Source organism: Peromyscus californicus, unplaced genomic scaffold (assembly GCF_007827085.1).
Source record: "Peromyscus californicus insignis strain IS unplaced genomic scaffold, ASM782708v3 Scaffold_1__1_contigs__length_55948999, whole genome shotgun sequence".
Taxonomy (NCBI): domain Eukaryota; kingdom Metazoa; phylum Chordata; class Mammalia; order Rodentia; family Cricetidae; genus Peromyscus; species Peromyscus californicus.
The window spans coordinates 343,187-360,135 of NW_026294492.1; positions in this window are offsets into that span (position 1 = coordinate 343,187).

Here is a 16,949-nt window from a genome sequence, read left to right on the forward strand (position 1 = left end):
AAAGAACTACACAGGAAAGCAGGGCCAAATAGAAATGCCTGAGAGATGTTCCCCTTTCCAGGTAGACCTAAAGGTCCACAGTGAGTATGATGTAGTCAAGGGTTTGGCTTCCTCTGCTTTATGCTGTTATTAACAGCAGAACATAAACTGGATAATCTGTAAGGAAAGGAGGTCTGTTTATTGCATAGAAGTTCAAGAGCCCAACACAGGCCTCTGGTGAAACTTTTGTATAGTGTCCTAGTCAGGGGGATATCTTACATGGACACATGGCAAGTACACCCACCTAGTTCTCTCCTCTGCATAAAAAGCCACCAATGTTACCCAGGGAGCTCCACACTCATGACTTCATCTAATATTAACATCTCACAAATTCCTGACCCAAGATACCATGAATTATATGAGTTTGTGAATTGAGTCTCCCACACACTAATGACAGAAACACAACTAGACCTCAGAAGGGCTACTGAATCCCTTCAGAGAAACCACTAAACATGGGTTCTCATCTATAGTGTAATGTGCAAGTATGTGGAAAAAGGGGCTTAGTCTGCACATAGTACATGTTACATGTGCACATATTTCATGTGTATGGTGTACATGTGAACAGTGTGTATCTGTGATGGTTATCCCAGCAATGTCCATGTGGTTGCTTCTAGAAATGTTTAACCATGAAGGGAAGATTTACTGCATTAGTTGGGGTTTCCTAGAGGAATAAAAGCAATTTAATGAATATATTTCAGAGGGGATTTGTTGGCTTCCACAATATGTTGGGTCATCCAACAATGGCTGATTGAACATTGGAGAAGCTGTTAATATAGTAGTTTCCAAATCCATGTGGCTGGATACCTCAGTCCCAGCATTCTTCTCTCTCTGCTTCCTGACCACAGAAGCAATGTGTCCAGCTGTCTTACATGGCTTAGACTCCTGACCTCATGACTTCCTGCCATGGTGGTCTGTATCTCCTGAAACTATGAGCCAAGACAATCCCTTCCTTCCTTTAGTGGATTATGTCAGATACTCTGTCATAGCATCAAGAAAGCTATTCCGGTATCTCCCTGGAATGTTCTTTCATGTGATGTAAAACTCTGTGGGATGTGCAGTCACAGAGTTCTCAGGCAGTCCACTCAGGACCATGCAGTGATGAGCATGCCTTAGACAAATATGCTTTTGAGGTCCACCTTGATCCTCAGTCTTGGAAAAACCTCATATCCTTCCTTCTGCTCAACAAGATCCCAGATGCTACTGCATTTAATTGACTGCACAATGATCCTAGGGCGCCTCTGCAATAAGTATGCTCTGGAAACATTTTAAGGAGTGAAGAAATAAATTCTTATTTGAATAATATTTAAATGGTTGAGGTCAGCTTGTCATGTGAATTGCTAGATTCAGCTGTTTTCTGTTTTATTTTTTAATGTTTGATACATTATTATTAAATAACTTGTTTCTTTAACAATGAACTGAGTTTTTGCATGAGAAAGATGAAATGGGATATTAGATATTGATGTTTCTCAAAATACTTATTTCCCACTAAAGATGTCTCTGTGGCCCTTGAAGAAAAGGATAACTCTGGCCATGGAGTATTGATTCAGGGATGAACTGTGGACTCTGCAAATGGAATCTTCTGGATGGGAAAATCTGAAAGTACCTACCTGGGCACAGATGTGGCTAGGAGATACTACTGTCTTGCAGGGAGAGTACCCACAGCCTTCTTGGTACTAAAGGCAAAAACAGTATTCTATTTCAGTATCTGCCATGGAACAGTGGGATTTCATACCAGGAAGATCCATGGTTTGAAGACTATGAGAAAATATATTCTCTCTCTCTCTCTCTCTCTCTCTCTCTCTCTCTCTCTCTCTCTCTCTCTCTCTCCTCTTTTCTCTCTCCTCTCTCTTAACACATACATATGCTTTCTCTTTTCTACACACACACACACACACACACACACACACACACACACACACACACACACATACACACAGAGAGCTAAAATAAAGGAACTTGGATTTATAAATTGGTAGAGATTTCAAAAACCACCTTGAAAGTCAGGAGTATCAGTCTCCTGAGCCTGTTTAGGAAGCAGCCTGCTTGAGACATAGCCCAGCACTCTGCCCTCCAACCTAGATTACTGTTTGGCTCAGCTGTGAGACTCTGAGTCAACAGGGGGTGAGTATTGCTCATGTCTGAATTGGATGGTAATAGTTCAGTCATTGAACACAGGGTACATTTGGGTGGCTCTTTTTTTGAAGTTTATGATTGAATTTAAGTTAATTTGGTCATTGAGTACACAGCCTTATCCATATTGCATTAAAGTACACGTTTCTAGCCTTGCTTAAAGCCAGTAGATGAATCAGCTCAATGATTCACAGTCTCTTTATCTGTGAAAGTTTGTCATATCCTGAAAGAATCATACTTGTATATTTATTAAAACCCTTTTGAAATTTTCAGACATTGTGTTTTGTAAAATAAAGTCATTGTTTTTCTCTACTCCTTGACCTCAGAAAAACCTGTATTTCAACATCTGTCATAACCCTCAGGCAAATGTGATAGAATCCTTTCCTGATGTTTTCCTGTAGTGTGTTTTGGAGCTGGGCCAGCTGTGGTTCCACATGAAGATTTTGGGGTCCTGGGATTTAGAGCGTCTCAGCTACATAGTTTATGAGCAATGATTTCCCTAGTCCTATCTCCTTTGTGATGAGGTAGGGATATGACACCAGCTTCTGTATAAGTACCATGTATGCTCTAGACAGAAGCCTGTGGTTCTTTTTCAGGCCCCTTCCTTGAGTTCTGAAACCTCCTGATGGTCGTGATGAGAACTGCCTGGACTTAGACTGTTCAATAGCAGAGAAGTAAAGTTGACCTGTTAACTAGTCCTGTTAAGGACTAACATGTTAAGTAGTCCTGTGAATGTTTGACATGTATTATAGCATCCAATGATTTGCTACCAGGACTACTGGGTTCAGAAGGCTAGAAATAGTCCAACCTGGTGGTTCAGGAAGGCTGAGACAGAAGTATCTGAAATTCAAGGTCTGTCTAGGCTACAGAGTGAGTTCAAGACCAGCCTGTGTAAGTTAGTGAGACTGAGAGACTAAGAGTCCAATCCCTGGTAGGCAGACAGACCAGAAAAAGAGGCACTAAGTACATTAACACACTTTTCCTTACATATTTAAGATGGAAGACTTCCTGATTCTTCTCCTCTATGACAATGACTTGGTGGGTTTCCCTGATCATGAGTTTCCTCCAGCACTCCTCATCCAGATGTAATTATTCAAATCTCATTGAAGGACCTCTGTGATAAGAGTCAATCACCTTCTCTGTCTTCGTCTATATTATCTAATCCCCTTTCATAGCTCAAACCATCTAATTCCAAGAGAGAAATGGAACTCATCCCATTTTCAACAACTCCCCACACACCCTCCAACCATACTAGGATACCAGCTCTGGGTCCCTTTCCCACTTGAAAGAGTCTGTTTCTTTGTGTGCTTTGCTGTGCATGAGCTTGTGTGTGTATATATTTTCACTTTCAATAAAATCTGGTTGAGTACTAAGACCTTACTTCTCTTGCTTTTTTTAAAAAATTTTTTTAAATCAATGGGGAAAATGAACCTTTTCATGAAATTCTAGGTAATATCTTCCTGAGGGCATCAAGACCCTATCTCAAAATTCAAAATAAAAAGAGGTCTGAGAATATGGCTCAGTGGTTGAGTGCTTGCCTAGCATTTGTGAGGCCCTGGATTCAATCTGCAGCTCTACAACAACAATAATGAAAAAAAAAACCCAAATAAACAAAAAACTACAAACAGAACATCACAGCCAGTTTGATCTTATAATGGACAATTCTAGCAAGGCAGGCACAGTATTTTTTCTTTAGTCAACTCTGTTTTGGTTTCCATAATAAGATACTCTTAGATTCAATAGAAACAGAAATTCACTGGAAAGAAGGAGGGAAGAGGCCACAGCAGAAGAGTGAAGGCCTGTGGGGGTGAGGACAGTACCCAGGCACACTGTCCTTTAAGAAAGTGCGTCTCAAAAACACCAGGGATTTAAGCGACTCCCACCCATAGCACCCAGGCTTTCTGAGCATGGTATAATGAATGTAGCTCATTTGGTAGAGTCCTTGACTAACATACATGAAGCCCTGAGTTTTAGCCCCAGTACCACATAAAACCAGGAATGGTGGTGCATGCCTGTAATTCCAGCTCTTAAAAGAGAGAGGTAGAAGTAAGATAATCATAAGTTTAAGATCAACCATTGATAATATAACAAATTTGAGGCTAGCCAGGGCTATAGGAGACCCTGTCTCAAAAACAAAACCATAAATAACTGAATACTTACGTCAAAAATGGGAGTTTACATTTTAAACTGGGGAAATGGATATTCATGAATTTCAGTGGTTCTAAATGTAGCAAGATCAATCAATAAAATATTGTTTTACTACTTTCAAAATAACCATTGTTTAGTTATAGGTTGCTGTGTGAGAGTAGTGTGTTTTATATATGTGTAAACAAACATATACAACATACATACATACAGATAGACAGAGACTGGGGGAGATAGAAAGACAGAAATGCTGTTAAGTTGAGAGATGTATAACAGTTTTCTGAGTGGCTAAGGGCCTATTCCTCACCCTGGTTCTGGGCTGAGCTCCTAACATCTGCTTTGAGCAGAAATGAAAATCCACAGTAACTTTTCATCTACTAACCAGACATAGTGCTCTTCAACTTTCTCCCTAGTTTTAGGCAAATGCCCCAGCGCAGTTTACCCAGGCTGGCTGTCACCCTCATTCTGAGGACCATCAGGCACGTGCTCCCAACAACACTGTATTTCTGTCCTCTTCATTGCTACATCTGCTGATGCAGAGCCACTAAATGAAGCTCCCCACTCTGTCCCCACACTGCCTTGTTCATTTGTACATTGTTTGCATACATTGTTCACATGCAGCTGGCCACATTATTCACACAAACCCAGCTGGTAAAGCAAAAATATGCTGGGGACCATGTTGATAGCTGTTTATTCCCTGTATCCTTGACTGTTGAGGTATTGAGAGGGATGAAAAGTGGCCTAAAGAGATGGCTCTAGAGAGAGGTATAGCTCTTGGCCCTATAGACCACCACAGCCTTTCTACAGCATCAAAAAAGACCTGCCATACAATATCCTGGGGGCCACACTCTCCTGATCCAGTCCATCTTTGTACTTCATGATGCTGAAGAAGAATAAAGTGAGGTTGCCAAGTCTGGTAGAAGAAAACATCTGGTAGCCTTGGGTTAAGTGGTCTCTAGTCAGCTGCCAGCATCATCTCAAGTCTCTGTTCCTCCCATGTGATAACACCTATTTTGACATCTTTGTACATAGCTTACCTTCATGGTGTATTGTTCTTATTGTTATGTTTCTATTCCGACTGGGGCACAATGGTCTTGCAGTGACTGTCAAGGGTCTTCTCTTGCTGGTTGGTACCTTGCCCCCAACTCCATTCCCCCACTGCCTGAAGCCTCCTGAGCTTCTCCAAGTGCTGCCAAGGACTTTGGCACCACCTCTGGCTAGACAAAACTCATAGGAATTTTTGACACAGGTTGTGTGAGGTTTATGAGGTTCTCAGGCAGATCAAACACAACAGCTGGCCAAAGGGTTACTTCCCCTTACGGGCTCAGCCTCAGTGTCTTGTAGCTCTCTGAATTCCTAGCAAGCATTCTGCCTGATTTAGTCTTCTGACCATAAACTAGACAGAAGATATTAGCCTAATTATCTGAGCTCTTTCCTCGTCTCAAAGTGGATCACCAGAGAAACTTGTGCCCAAACACTGCTCCCAGGTTTTTTGGCTATGACACTTTGAGTAGAGATAGTCTTCCTTTGGGGATGTCTCCTAATCTGTTTAAGGCTTTCCTGGGTTCTGTGCCAATCTTGTTCTGTATCTTGGGAACTTCTACCATAGATGCCATGTGCAGGGAAGGGAATCTTGCTGGCCCATGGCTGAGGCTACCACAGGTAGTCCAGGACCTTGAGCTACAACATTTCTGGCCCCATTAATCCTCTACCCTCTGCATTGGATTTGAAAATGCCTGCTTGACACATTAATTTCCTCTTACTTGTTTAGTAAATCCTTTTCTTACCATAACGTACCTTTCAGGGGCTAGCTAGGTCCTGTGGCAGCAACATTCTGACAGTTGGAATGTTGACTATTAGGCACTTAAAGACTCTCCCATGGACTCCAAGTGGTCTTTCTTTCATTTTGAGTCACTCTTTTAAGAAAGACCCATAAATTCTGGGAAGAAAAGTTCAAGCTGACTGTTTTAGCTGCCTTAGTGCATATGATTGGCTGATGGCTGGGACTCCTGTTTTATTCTCATTTTTTTTCTGTGTTTCTAGATGGTTCTCTGGCCGCTGTGATGGGCTGAGCACTGTCCTCAGTCTTGTAGGGAGAGATGAGGTTTGGCACTCTGGACAGCAATGTTAGGGACTTAACTAATGGAACTTCTCTAGTTTGAACACTAGACTTTCTTCTCACTTATGCATTTACTTTAGTGTCCATTTCTGTTTGCAAAACAAACGGTTTATAGACAGAATTCAGTCTGCGAAGCTTGTGCTTCCCAGAAGCCTTGGGGTCCAAATCCAAGTAACCACTTCTTATTATACTCTCAGGCCAGAGAAGCTCCTGGATGTGACTTTATGTGTGCCCTTTGTTATTTCAGTTTCCTGTGGCTACCAAGAAATTTCTGATAAACTCAGGCCGGAAACTAAAAGTGCTCACACCTTTAGTGACTGTGGTGAGAAGTCTAGATAAGTGTCAGAGGTCTCCACTGAAGAGCCATGGGGTTCTTCATTTCAGGCAAGCTGGAAAGGAGGTACCTCTCTGCATTGCAGGTTGTGGCAGGTCCCCAACATGTACCCTGTCACCAGGACTACAGCTATACTGGCCACATCCTGAAGTTGACTCAGCAGCAGAGACCTCCTGAAGTTCCTTGTAGGGCTCTCTGGCTAGTCTTTATTAAGCTTGCAGAGATACAAAGTTGCTTATAGGATTTCATGGATATTCTTCATTCTACTAAATCTGCAGAGTCAGCTCTAATCTGTTAGACAGTTTCATAAACTGCAACCTCACAGAGAAAAATGTTAGCCATGTCTTTGGGAAAATGTTGAATAAATGATTAAAAAATAATAGTCCTATCTGAAAAATTTAGTGCATATATACAATTTGGCAAAATCTGAAATAACATGCACCAAAATTTTAGCAGCAATTATTTCTAAGCAATGAAATACTGGTTGAATTTAGTTTATCTTAGTGTACTATTATGTAGTTTCTTACTCTTCTATAATAAACAGAAATTGTTTTTACTATAAAATAATGTAAACTATACTAATTGAAACATATTATACTAGTGTTTTATTTTGTTTTTGTTTTTACATTCATACAAAATCTGACTCCTTGCTATGATATCAGAATTTTCTCATATTTCATCTAAAGGAATAATAGGAATCATTTCTATTTAGGAGAGTTCAGAGCAACCTTATCTTGCAACATTTTCATATTTGAGTTTTATCTTAAGAATGGTATATATTTCTGCCATGTGTAAGAGTTTTAAGTCTGAAGGAACTAAGAATTTAGGGCTGTCAAGTCTGTTTTTTGTTTTCTGGAATTAGTGGTATCACCTGAAATTTTTCACCTAGAAAACAAAAAGCTGAACCTTGGAAGGAAGAATTGTACAGCCTGAGCTGCCACATAGTCTTTGTGAGCACTGGGGTTATTAGTGAAGGGTGTCAGAGTTTTCATTCTGTATTCCATATCTTCACCCTGTTTAGTTTGCTTACCTACCTACCTACCTACCTACCTACCTACTTTCCTTCCTTCCTTCCTTCCTTCCTTCCTTCCTTCCTTCATTGCTTCCCCCTTCCTGTTTTCTGGAAGTCTGAACTCACTATGTAGCTGGACAGGACTCCATATTCCAAATGCTGCAATTTTAGTGTGCACCATCATGCCCCATTTTATACAATGCTGAGTATTCTCTAAAATCCGCAGGGCTCCATGCATTTTAGGCAAGTGCTCAACCAAATGAGCCATATCTCTAGACCTTTCTCCTTGCACTTCTTATTCAAAGGTTATTTCTCCAGTTCCATTGTTTTTTAACAGGACTCTGTAGAGGATGGAGATAAGTAGAAGCCACTTATGTCACAAAAGAACCTGGAACATGGAGGAAGAAATGGAGACTTGCACCTGTAGCAGCTGCAGTTGCCAGAACAGGAGATAGTGCCAGATCTGCCAAGAGCCAAGACACAAAAGCAGGCATGTCTAGGAAATCAGAAACCCTGAGATAAGACGCAAGTCAAGCACGAGTACTCAGGGAGTGGTAGCACTGGGTCAGAAATCTCTGTGTCATGGTGTCTTCATTTGCATGGCCCAGGACAGGAATGTAATGTGTCTCACACATGCACAAAGCCCCAAGAAGAGGGACAGAACTACGTCACCTGACAGGCACAGGCCAGTGGGTGAGACATCGCAGTGGTTGTACAATCCATACAAAGAAAGGACGTGGGACTCATGCTTGTTCCTCCTTTCTGTTTTAAAGTAATAGTCTTCCCTCTATGCCAAGTATCTAAAGTTTATGGTTCTGGAAATAATCATGATCTATTCAGTCTGTGTTTTGTCAAGAATGCTGTTCTGTCTTCATGACAATGATTAGAAACTTTGCATTTGATGAAAGGTTTAAAAAGAGCCACTTCTAAATGGAATACATTAAATTTGAATAATATGTAGAAGTGGATATTTGCTCTCAAATGGTGGATGGGATTTGTAAATATAACCTTTTAGGTTTTATGGAATATTGTGCATTCTGTTAAAAGGAGGAAATTGAAATAGCCTTTTGAGGCTTCAATAGTTCCTGGGAGAGGGGCTGAGCAGGTAGGCTGAGCTTCAGTTATACTGACCGATATTCTACTGGAATTGTGGATAAATGCTGAGGTAGAGTGGTCCATGTTATGAGGTGACTGGGAATTTCTTAGCCTAATGAACTGCATCCACACATTTCCTAATCTAACTCTTCCCAAAGCTGCACTGACCCACTGTTACTTTCCTTGACTTCTGATAGTCGAGGTATGATTGAGGAACATAACTGCTTTGCACACAGAAAATGGAGAATCTTCATAAAAGTGTATTAGAAACACATGGTTCCTGGTTCTCTTCTCTGCCTCTTTGTCATTTGCCTTGCATTCATGTCTACTTTGGGAATATGTGCAGGTTTATTAAGAAATAATTATTTTGTTTTATTTTAATTTGGCAAAATGTAGACTTCTTACAAAATTCCTTGAAAGACTATTAAGACAAAGAAAAATCCACCAACCTCTTTTGGGTGGTTTTGCTTTGTTCTGTTTGCTTGTTTACTTCTTTCTTTAATATTTTAAAACTATTCTAGGGAAACAATTCCATATAATTTCTTAGAATGTTCATGGTAGCTCCTTTCTGAGATTCATTGAATCTGACAGGAAAAATGTGTTTCTGTTGTCATGTTTGATGGCAAAACTGTCTACAGACATAGTACCTATAGGCTGCCACTGGTCCTGCATGGCTTGGAGAGACTTGGTAACCTCAGCTTCATGGTCAACAGCACCACATTCATGGGAGGTGCTCAGCTTTGCATCATCTTCATACTGAGCATCTTGTACTAACCTCTCCAACCTCCGGTTACCACTAGCTTTTATATGATGAGGATGGCATTATTCACTTTCTAAGAGCTTTGTTGTCTTCCTGCCCCATTTATCAGTGTGAAAGGTAAGAAGTTAACAGTTAAAGATAAGCTATGGAGAATCTAGACACCATCTCTGGATACACACTGTGGTATCTCCAGAAGAGCAGACAGGCTACCCCAGAATTAGGCCTATCTTCTCATTTGAGGTCAAGGATACACAGTTGTAGGGCTTGACCTACTCCAGAAGAGCTGCCTGGGGAGTCGACCTCACTGACCTGGTCTGCTGGGCTTAATGTCCGTGCAACAACTTTGCAAACTCCCTTCCCTCCTGAAAATCTCTCTTATCTCAAAACATCTGTTCCAGTTAAAAATAACTGCTCTGGTTCACTGGCAGGAATGTTAATTTGAGCCAATGCGTTAATACAGATATCAACATTGATGGCTGCCAGATGTGAAGGAGCAGCCCCAAGCTGTTTTGTGCTGGGTGATGCTCTTATTGTTCCCAGTCCCACTAACTACTGGGATCACTGGGCAAACATCTTGTAGAGACAGAAAATGGTCACTTTATTAGGTTAAAGAATGTATTGATTGAAGTGCCTGTGTCAGAACTCCAGTTGTTTGGAAGAAACTGGGCTTTGGACTGTGTTTCTTATTTCTCATTTTCTCATTGTGGATTTTCTATGAAAAACATTGAAAATGATACAGTTGTATCCTCTCTGGGCATTTACATCCATGGAAACCAGGCATGCTGAGAACTGCATTCCAGATAAAGCTACAGACACAGTGCCATGGAAAGATCTCCTCAGACTTGGACACAAAGTTCTGCCTGGGTGGTGCACAGTACTTTAGAAGTTCCAGTACCTGGGCAGTTTGGGCCTCGTTTCTGCTCTCTGTGGTATCTAGGGTGATACAAGCCATAGCTTGAGTTGACCCTCTTCCAGGACCAGATGGTGGACACTGTCACATAGATTTGCAGAATGGATCTGTAGGACTTTCCTGATGTGAGTATTGTGACATCATATCCATGGTTAGCACAGAAAGACACAGATCTTTCAGGCCACACTGGATACAGAGTAGCAGTTTTTCTGTCTAGTACTTGAGGGTTTAGCCCATAATTTCTTCTGAGAAAACTCTAGATGCTATCATGCTTCCCTATAACTTAGAGAGGTCGGTGACTGAGCAGATGTAGTGACCCCTCACAATGTGCAGAGAATAGCCCCAGCCTCTGGATGACCCAGCACCAGAGCAAGTCCCTTTCTGGCCTCCAGAACACTGAGGACTTTGTTCATTTTCACTCTCTGCCAGCTCCTCCTAACAACTGTGTGAGAAACACACCCCAATACCTCACCTACAGCACCCACTGTGGCAGGTAGCTACCAGCTGAGGGGTCCTGAAGGACAGGACAAGTTGATCTTCTGGTCTTTTCATTAGCCCTGTGCCCACTAGAGAGCAAGTATGTAGTCCATAGTAGATAAGTCCACCAATTCACATGTGCCCTGCCATGGTCTCACCTTCACCATAGGGACAGAATTGGCTCTCACCCTGGGGAATGTCAGGGAGGTGGCCCCTAAGACAGAAGGTTCACTTCCCTACATTCCACTAGCCAGCATGCTGGAGCTGTTGGGACACAGTGAATATAACATGTAAGATGTGACAAAGTGAAAGGAAGTCTCAAAAAACAATCTATGAGAAACGATGGAATTATCAAAATTCATCAGATGAAATTAAGAGTCAAATAAAAAGAACAGGCAGTTAAGGGAGTGGGAGGTTCTAGAATACACTCAGAATACAGCACACAGTGTCTCCGTGAAGCCTTAGTTACCACAAGACACCAGAGTGAGGTTTGAATGAGGATAAGAGAGTAAATAAAGGAGCAAAGGCACTGAGAAACTTGGAGACTGGGGTAAGACAGCATGCCTGACCCCAGTGTCCATTGCCAGTCAGGAGCCAGAGTGAGCATGAGGTAATTGGCTACAAATAAAAGGAATGTTCCAGAGATACAAATCACACACAGAAAAATCTAAAAACTATTTTTAAGTTTCTATTTTACAAAATTCATCATGATAAAGTCAGAAACTTTCAGGTGTGTCCAATCTTGACACTGTGACATCACTATCATCTACAAAGTTCATCTGGACATCTATGCAGTGGAATTACCAAAACCAAACACAACACACACACACACACACACACACACACACACACACACACACACACACACACACACACACACGAGTTTGAAGTGGGTTTACAATTTTGTGTTGGGGCACATTCATACCTATCCTGGGGTATGTGTAGCCTGTGGACTATAGGTTGGACACAGTTGTGTCTTAAAAGAAATTAACACATAGCTCCCTACAGAGACTAGAATACTCAACCACCTAGCAGGGTGATCCAAACAAACATTCCAGGTCTGATTACCCCAGTACAACTTGGTTACTTGGGTATGTTAGATACTTTGTGTCACTGTAACAAGTTTAAGGAAGAAGGATTTGTTTTGCTCACTGTTTCAAAGTGCTCAGGCTATGGTTGCTTTTTCCAATGTGTTTGACCAGATACCACGAAAATAGAAGAGTGTGTTGGGAGCAATTATTTCTTGACAGATGAAAGCAAAGTGTGACAGGAAGGAGCTAGGAGTACTATTACCTCAATAACCTGCCCCAGTGACCTACTTCCTTCAGTAGAGCTCTTCAAAAGTTTGCACAGCCTCCAAAGAGAGTGACACCAGCTGGGAACCAAATGTCGCAAACATAAGCCTTTGAGTGGATATTTCACATTCAAACCACAACACTGGAAAAAGGATTATCTTCCAAATTATCTTCATTATGAATGAAATATTGATTCCTAGAGTAAAGAATGAAACACAACTGCACATCACTTTCTTTCAGTTAATTTTAAATATTTGTAAATTCTAACATCAACAAGACCTGTTTTTCTAACGTGGTACCACAGACCCACACTCCTAAAGGCATAATTATTTTCATAGTAACACTCTGATATTGTTTTTCCCTACTATGTGCATATTTGCTCAGAAACAGAATCAAACAAACACCAACCAATCAAAAAGGAATGGGTGGAAATGATGGTCCTGGGGGCAGATAGAGGCAACAACTTCTGACCTACTCTGGGCTGTTCACTGCCACTCTGAGTCAGCTTCATGGTGACTTGTCTTTGTTAATTTGACCCAAGGATGGCACTGATGAAGCAGTGTTGTTTTTATTATGCCATAAAGTCTGAGTACATGTGGAAAATAGAGTGACGGGTGTGGGCGGACACACAGGAGTCGTCATCTACTCGTGGAAGTTGAGTGGTCAACCCAGGGAAAGAGAGTTGTGTCTTTCTAGTTGGAATCATCTCCTTTGGCTCCCATAAACTTGGCCCTGCCTGTGGAAAGGACTGACAGGGCAACTCCACTGTACTGTGTGGGTTCTTAGACTGTCTCACCCAAAAACTAAAGAGAAGGAACTAGTTAAGGAAATCCAGATAGTGTCAGGTGTCAGTGGTTAAACTTCAAACTTCAAACAAAAACCAGGATTTTAGAGGGTCTATACCCACCACTGTGCTCCAGAAGCTTCCCACTGGAAAGAAATTGGTGAAGATGTTAAAAATTATATATTTTGATATTACAAAATTAAATTCATTGTTAACACTTGGAAATCAGCACAGTTTAGATAAACAGATTTTTTTCATATGACTGAAATGGCATCACCAAACTATATAAGCAGAGATCACTGAAATTCAGTTGATCTAGGGGCATATGGCAAGAAAAAGACCAGGAGTGATGTGGCCTCAGCTGGCACATAACAGCTACAGTTAAGGCAGGACTGTCTGTTAAACTTGGTTATATTTGTAAAAACATGGTACTTATTTTGGTGTTTAATGAGTTTCTTGATGCTTTTACATTTTAAATTAGTTAAAAATATATATATATATATATATATATATATATATATATATATTTAAATCTCAGTTTCTCTTTCTTACACAGCAAATACAGTGATGCACAGAGATGAAATTTCTTTGGAATCTTAATAAATTTTAGAATATGAATTTAAGAGCCATCAGATGGCATGCTTTCTTGAACACTGGAGAAAATCCCAATAACACTGGTTAACTATTATTTATCATCATGTTGGAATAAGACAAAACAAAGTAAATCAAAGAATGAGACTTGGGATGGTAGGGGTAAGACAATCTTTACTGTAGATAACATGATTATGTGGCTAACCTGCCACAATCAAAATACAAAGTTCAATTAAGTAAAACTCTACCAAATGATTGCATGCTACACAATAATATCCATCCATACAAAAATTAGTTAGGAGAACTGAAATAATTATTTCAGATAGCAGAAAGAAATACCAGTTTTAACAATGCAATGGATGAAACTTGGGAGGAATGGGAGAGAACAGTAAGGGCAAATATGAGCAAGGTCCAACGATACGCAGAAATGAAAATGTTATGATAAAATAAATCATTTTGCACACCAAGAAAATAAGAAAAACATGTAAAATTATAAAGGAAATAGAAAATCACACCAGCACATTTGGCGAGGGGGGCACTGAGGAAACTGAGCCTACTGGGAGATTTAACAAGGCAGCCTGGTGGATCTTAAAGAGTGGAGCAATCCAAGTGAGGAACTTTAAGAAATCACCACCATGCCAACATGTGTGAAACAACAGGCATGAGCATGAAGTGCCAGCGCAGAGCTCTCACAATACAGAGTGCTGGCAAGGTGAGACTCTCAGCGTCCCCAGTGAGGAGGCAGTTCCTGTAGACAGTGCAGTAAGTGGGCTACATATGCCATGAACACTCAGCTGTGGCTTTTTAAAAATTTATTTTCACCTACACATTTTCTAAATGAAGGAAAATCAGCATTTTTACAGTGGTATGAACTGGCAGGAAAAAAAATGTGCCAGGAGGAGAGATTGGAGGTGTGTATGCACTATTCCCCAGAACCAACAGTAGGAAGAAGGACCTATGGAGGACTGAAAGATTCCACGTGATGATGAATTCCCCCAGATTTCCCCCAGAGTTGGTCTCAACATCACTATCAACAATCTGAAGAAGAAGGTCATCAGGTTCCCAGTGATGTGTCAGCTGGGCTGGTAACTCAAGGACTATGGTCGTTGGGGATTTAGCTCAGTGGTAGAGTACTTGCCTAGCAAGCACAAGGCCCTGGGTTCGGTCCTCAGCTGGGGGGGGGCAAAGTGGGGGAGCTACGGTCCAGTGAGCTCCCAAAATATAAATGCTTCAGGAAAGACAGGATTATTCAACTGAAATTACAAGAAACCCAAAGAAAATGAAAACAGGAACTCTTAAGTGAATATATCTATTCAGCAGTAATAAGAAATTGCTCATTCATCTTAAAAACTTCTATCATTGTGTAATGATTCAAGCATTTGTTTTTACAGAGGATAGCAAACAGTGCTGTTTAGTGCATCTCCCATACTAGACCACAATCAAACTGTAGTTGGCTTGTTTTCTGAACGTTGGGGATATCCAGAGAGATTCCCAGATACTAAGGAGGGCATTCATAGTGCTAAGTTTCTGTGATGTACCTTCTGTGAGTAAACAGATCATGGGGGGCTCACCCATCCCCCAGTTGATCAGATCAGGAGAGAAAGCTGTCCTTAATCAAGGACATTTGGGCAACAAGGAAATAAAGGGTTGTACCTGGGGACATGTTTCAGGCTCCATGTCTGTAAGGAAGACCTTGTGTTATTCTTGAAGTTTCCTGTTGAGGATGTTAAATTATCACTTTAAACTCAGCAATTAAGAGCCTGGAGCCAAATTGCTAAGGTTTCATCTCTACCTCTCTGTTGTGATGGTTAATAACTATCCTCTGTCACTGTTCCCACCTTCACAGCATATGGTGATGACTCCATTGCGGACCACCATGCAGATTCACTCTGGAACACAGATGTCCATAGCCAAGAAAAAGTAAATCCCATGTGAATGCTCTGGTCAGGAGTATGTGGCATCACATATCCTATATCCATCTGTCAAGTCACCTTCTCTCCCTGGCTAAGTGTGCACCCAACCAGGTACACCAGACCCCAGGTGTAAGTTTGAAACATATACACAACAAGCTTATGCCTGCTGATGTGGTGAGGAGATCATGTTCCCCATGAACTGGTACACCCAGGAAAAGAGGATCTCACATACCACAAAGTTCTTAGTTCCACATACAGGTGTCAGCAGAAGGGATGACTCCTATGGAAAGGAACATGGCCAGAGTAAAGTAGGCAGGAGAGGATGCATCCTTGGTAGATTATTTGTGTCACAAACCTATGGCAACTCACGGCAATGTTTCTTCCCCTGGAGATGAAGTCCTGCTGAATGTGATCAGGCAGCTGCCACTAAGAATCAGAAGAATCCAGGAGCATGAACATATTGTCACATAGCCCCTGATATGTCCCTGGGAAGTCTTAAGTCACTGGGGCACTCTGAGTTTCCTGTACTTTGAGGATCAACTATGGAAAGAATATATATATATATATCCAAGAAGAGAGGGGAAGCATTACTCTGAAGGAGAAGCAAGTGCTGAGCTTCTGCATGACCCACACCATGTGGAAATTGAATCTCCTTGGAGTATGCCACCAGGACATGTGTCAAGAGCCGATGAGTGGGGTCTTCTTTGATGGGGCACAGTAAACCACCACATGTGATCTAATTTCTCCAATCATTGTGGACCTGATTTCACTAGGAGGTCTGTAGCTTCCCTGAATCTACAACCATAAAAACAGCTCTGTAGAGCAGCATTCACCTCTCACAAGTTGCTACATCCCACTTTCCATTCATGGTGTATCACTATAGAAATTAATTCAATGAAAATGCACAGTATCACCACACACAGGATAAGCATCATCATCTATTTATGGTGTTTTTTTCAAATTTGGGCACTCACAACATAAGCAAACTAATTCAGGGAGCAGCAACCCCAGTCAGTACAACAATACAAATGTTTAGCAGTATTTGCTGTCAGAGTTAAGGAAGATTTTAAAGAGCATTTCATCATCTCAGAATAAAGAATAATGGTGCCTATGAACAAAAACTCAATTTGCTTTGGTTCTACATGAATCTGGCAAAGCTAATTTCCCTTTTTTCATATGAGTGACTCTCATGGTGTCAGACATAATACTTAACTGTTAATATATGGTGCTAAATAACTTCAAGTAAAACATTGACACTGTGCTTCAGGACTATCAGAAATGTCATTTCCAATTTTAATTTATTTGGATTAGCATTACATAAGGCAGTGGCAACAGCCTGGTCTTT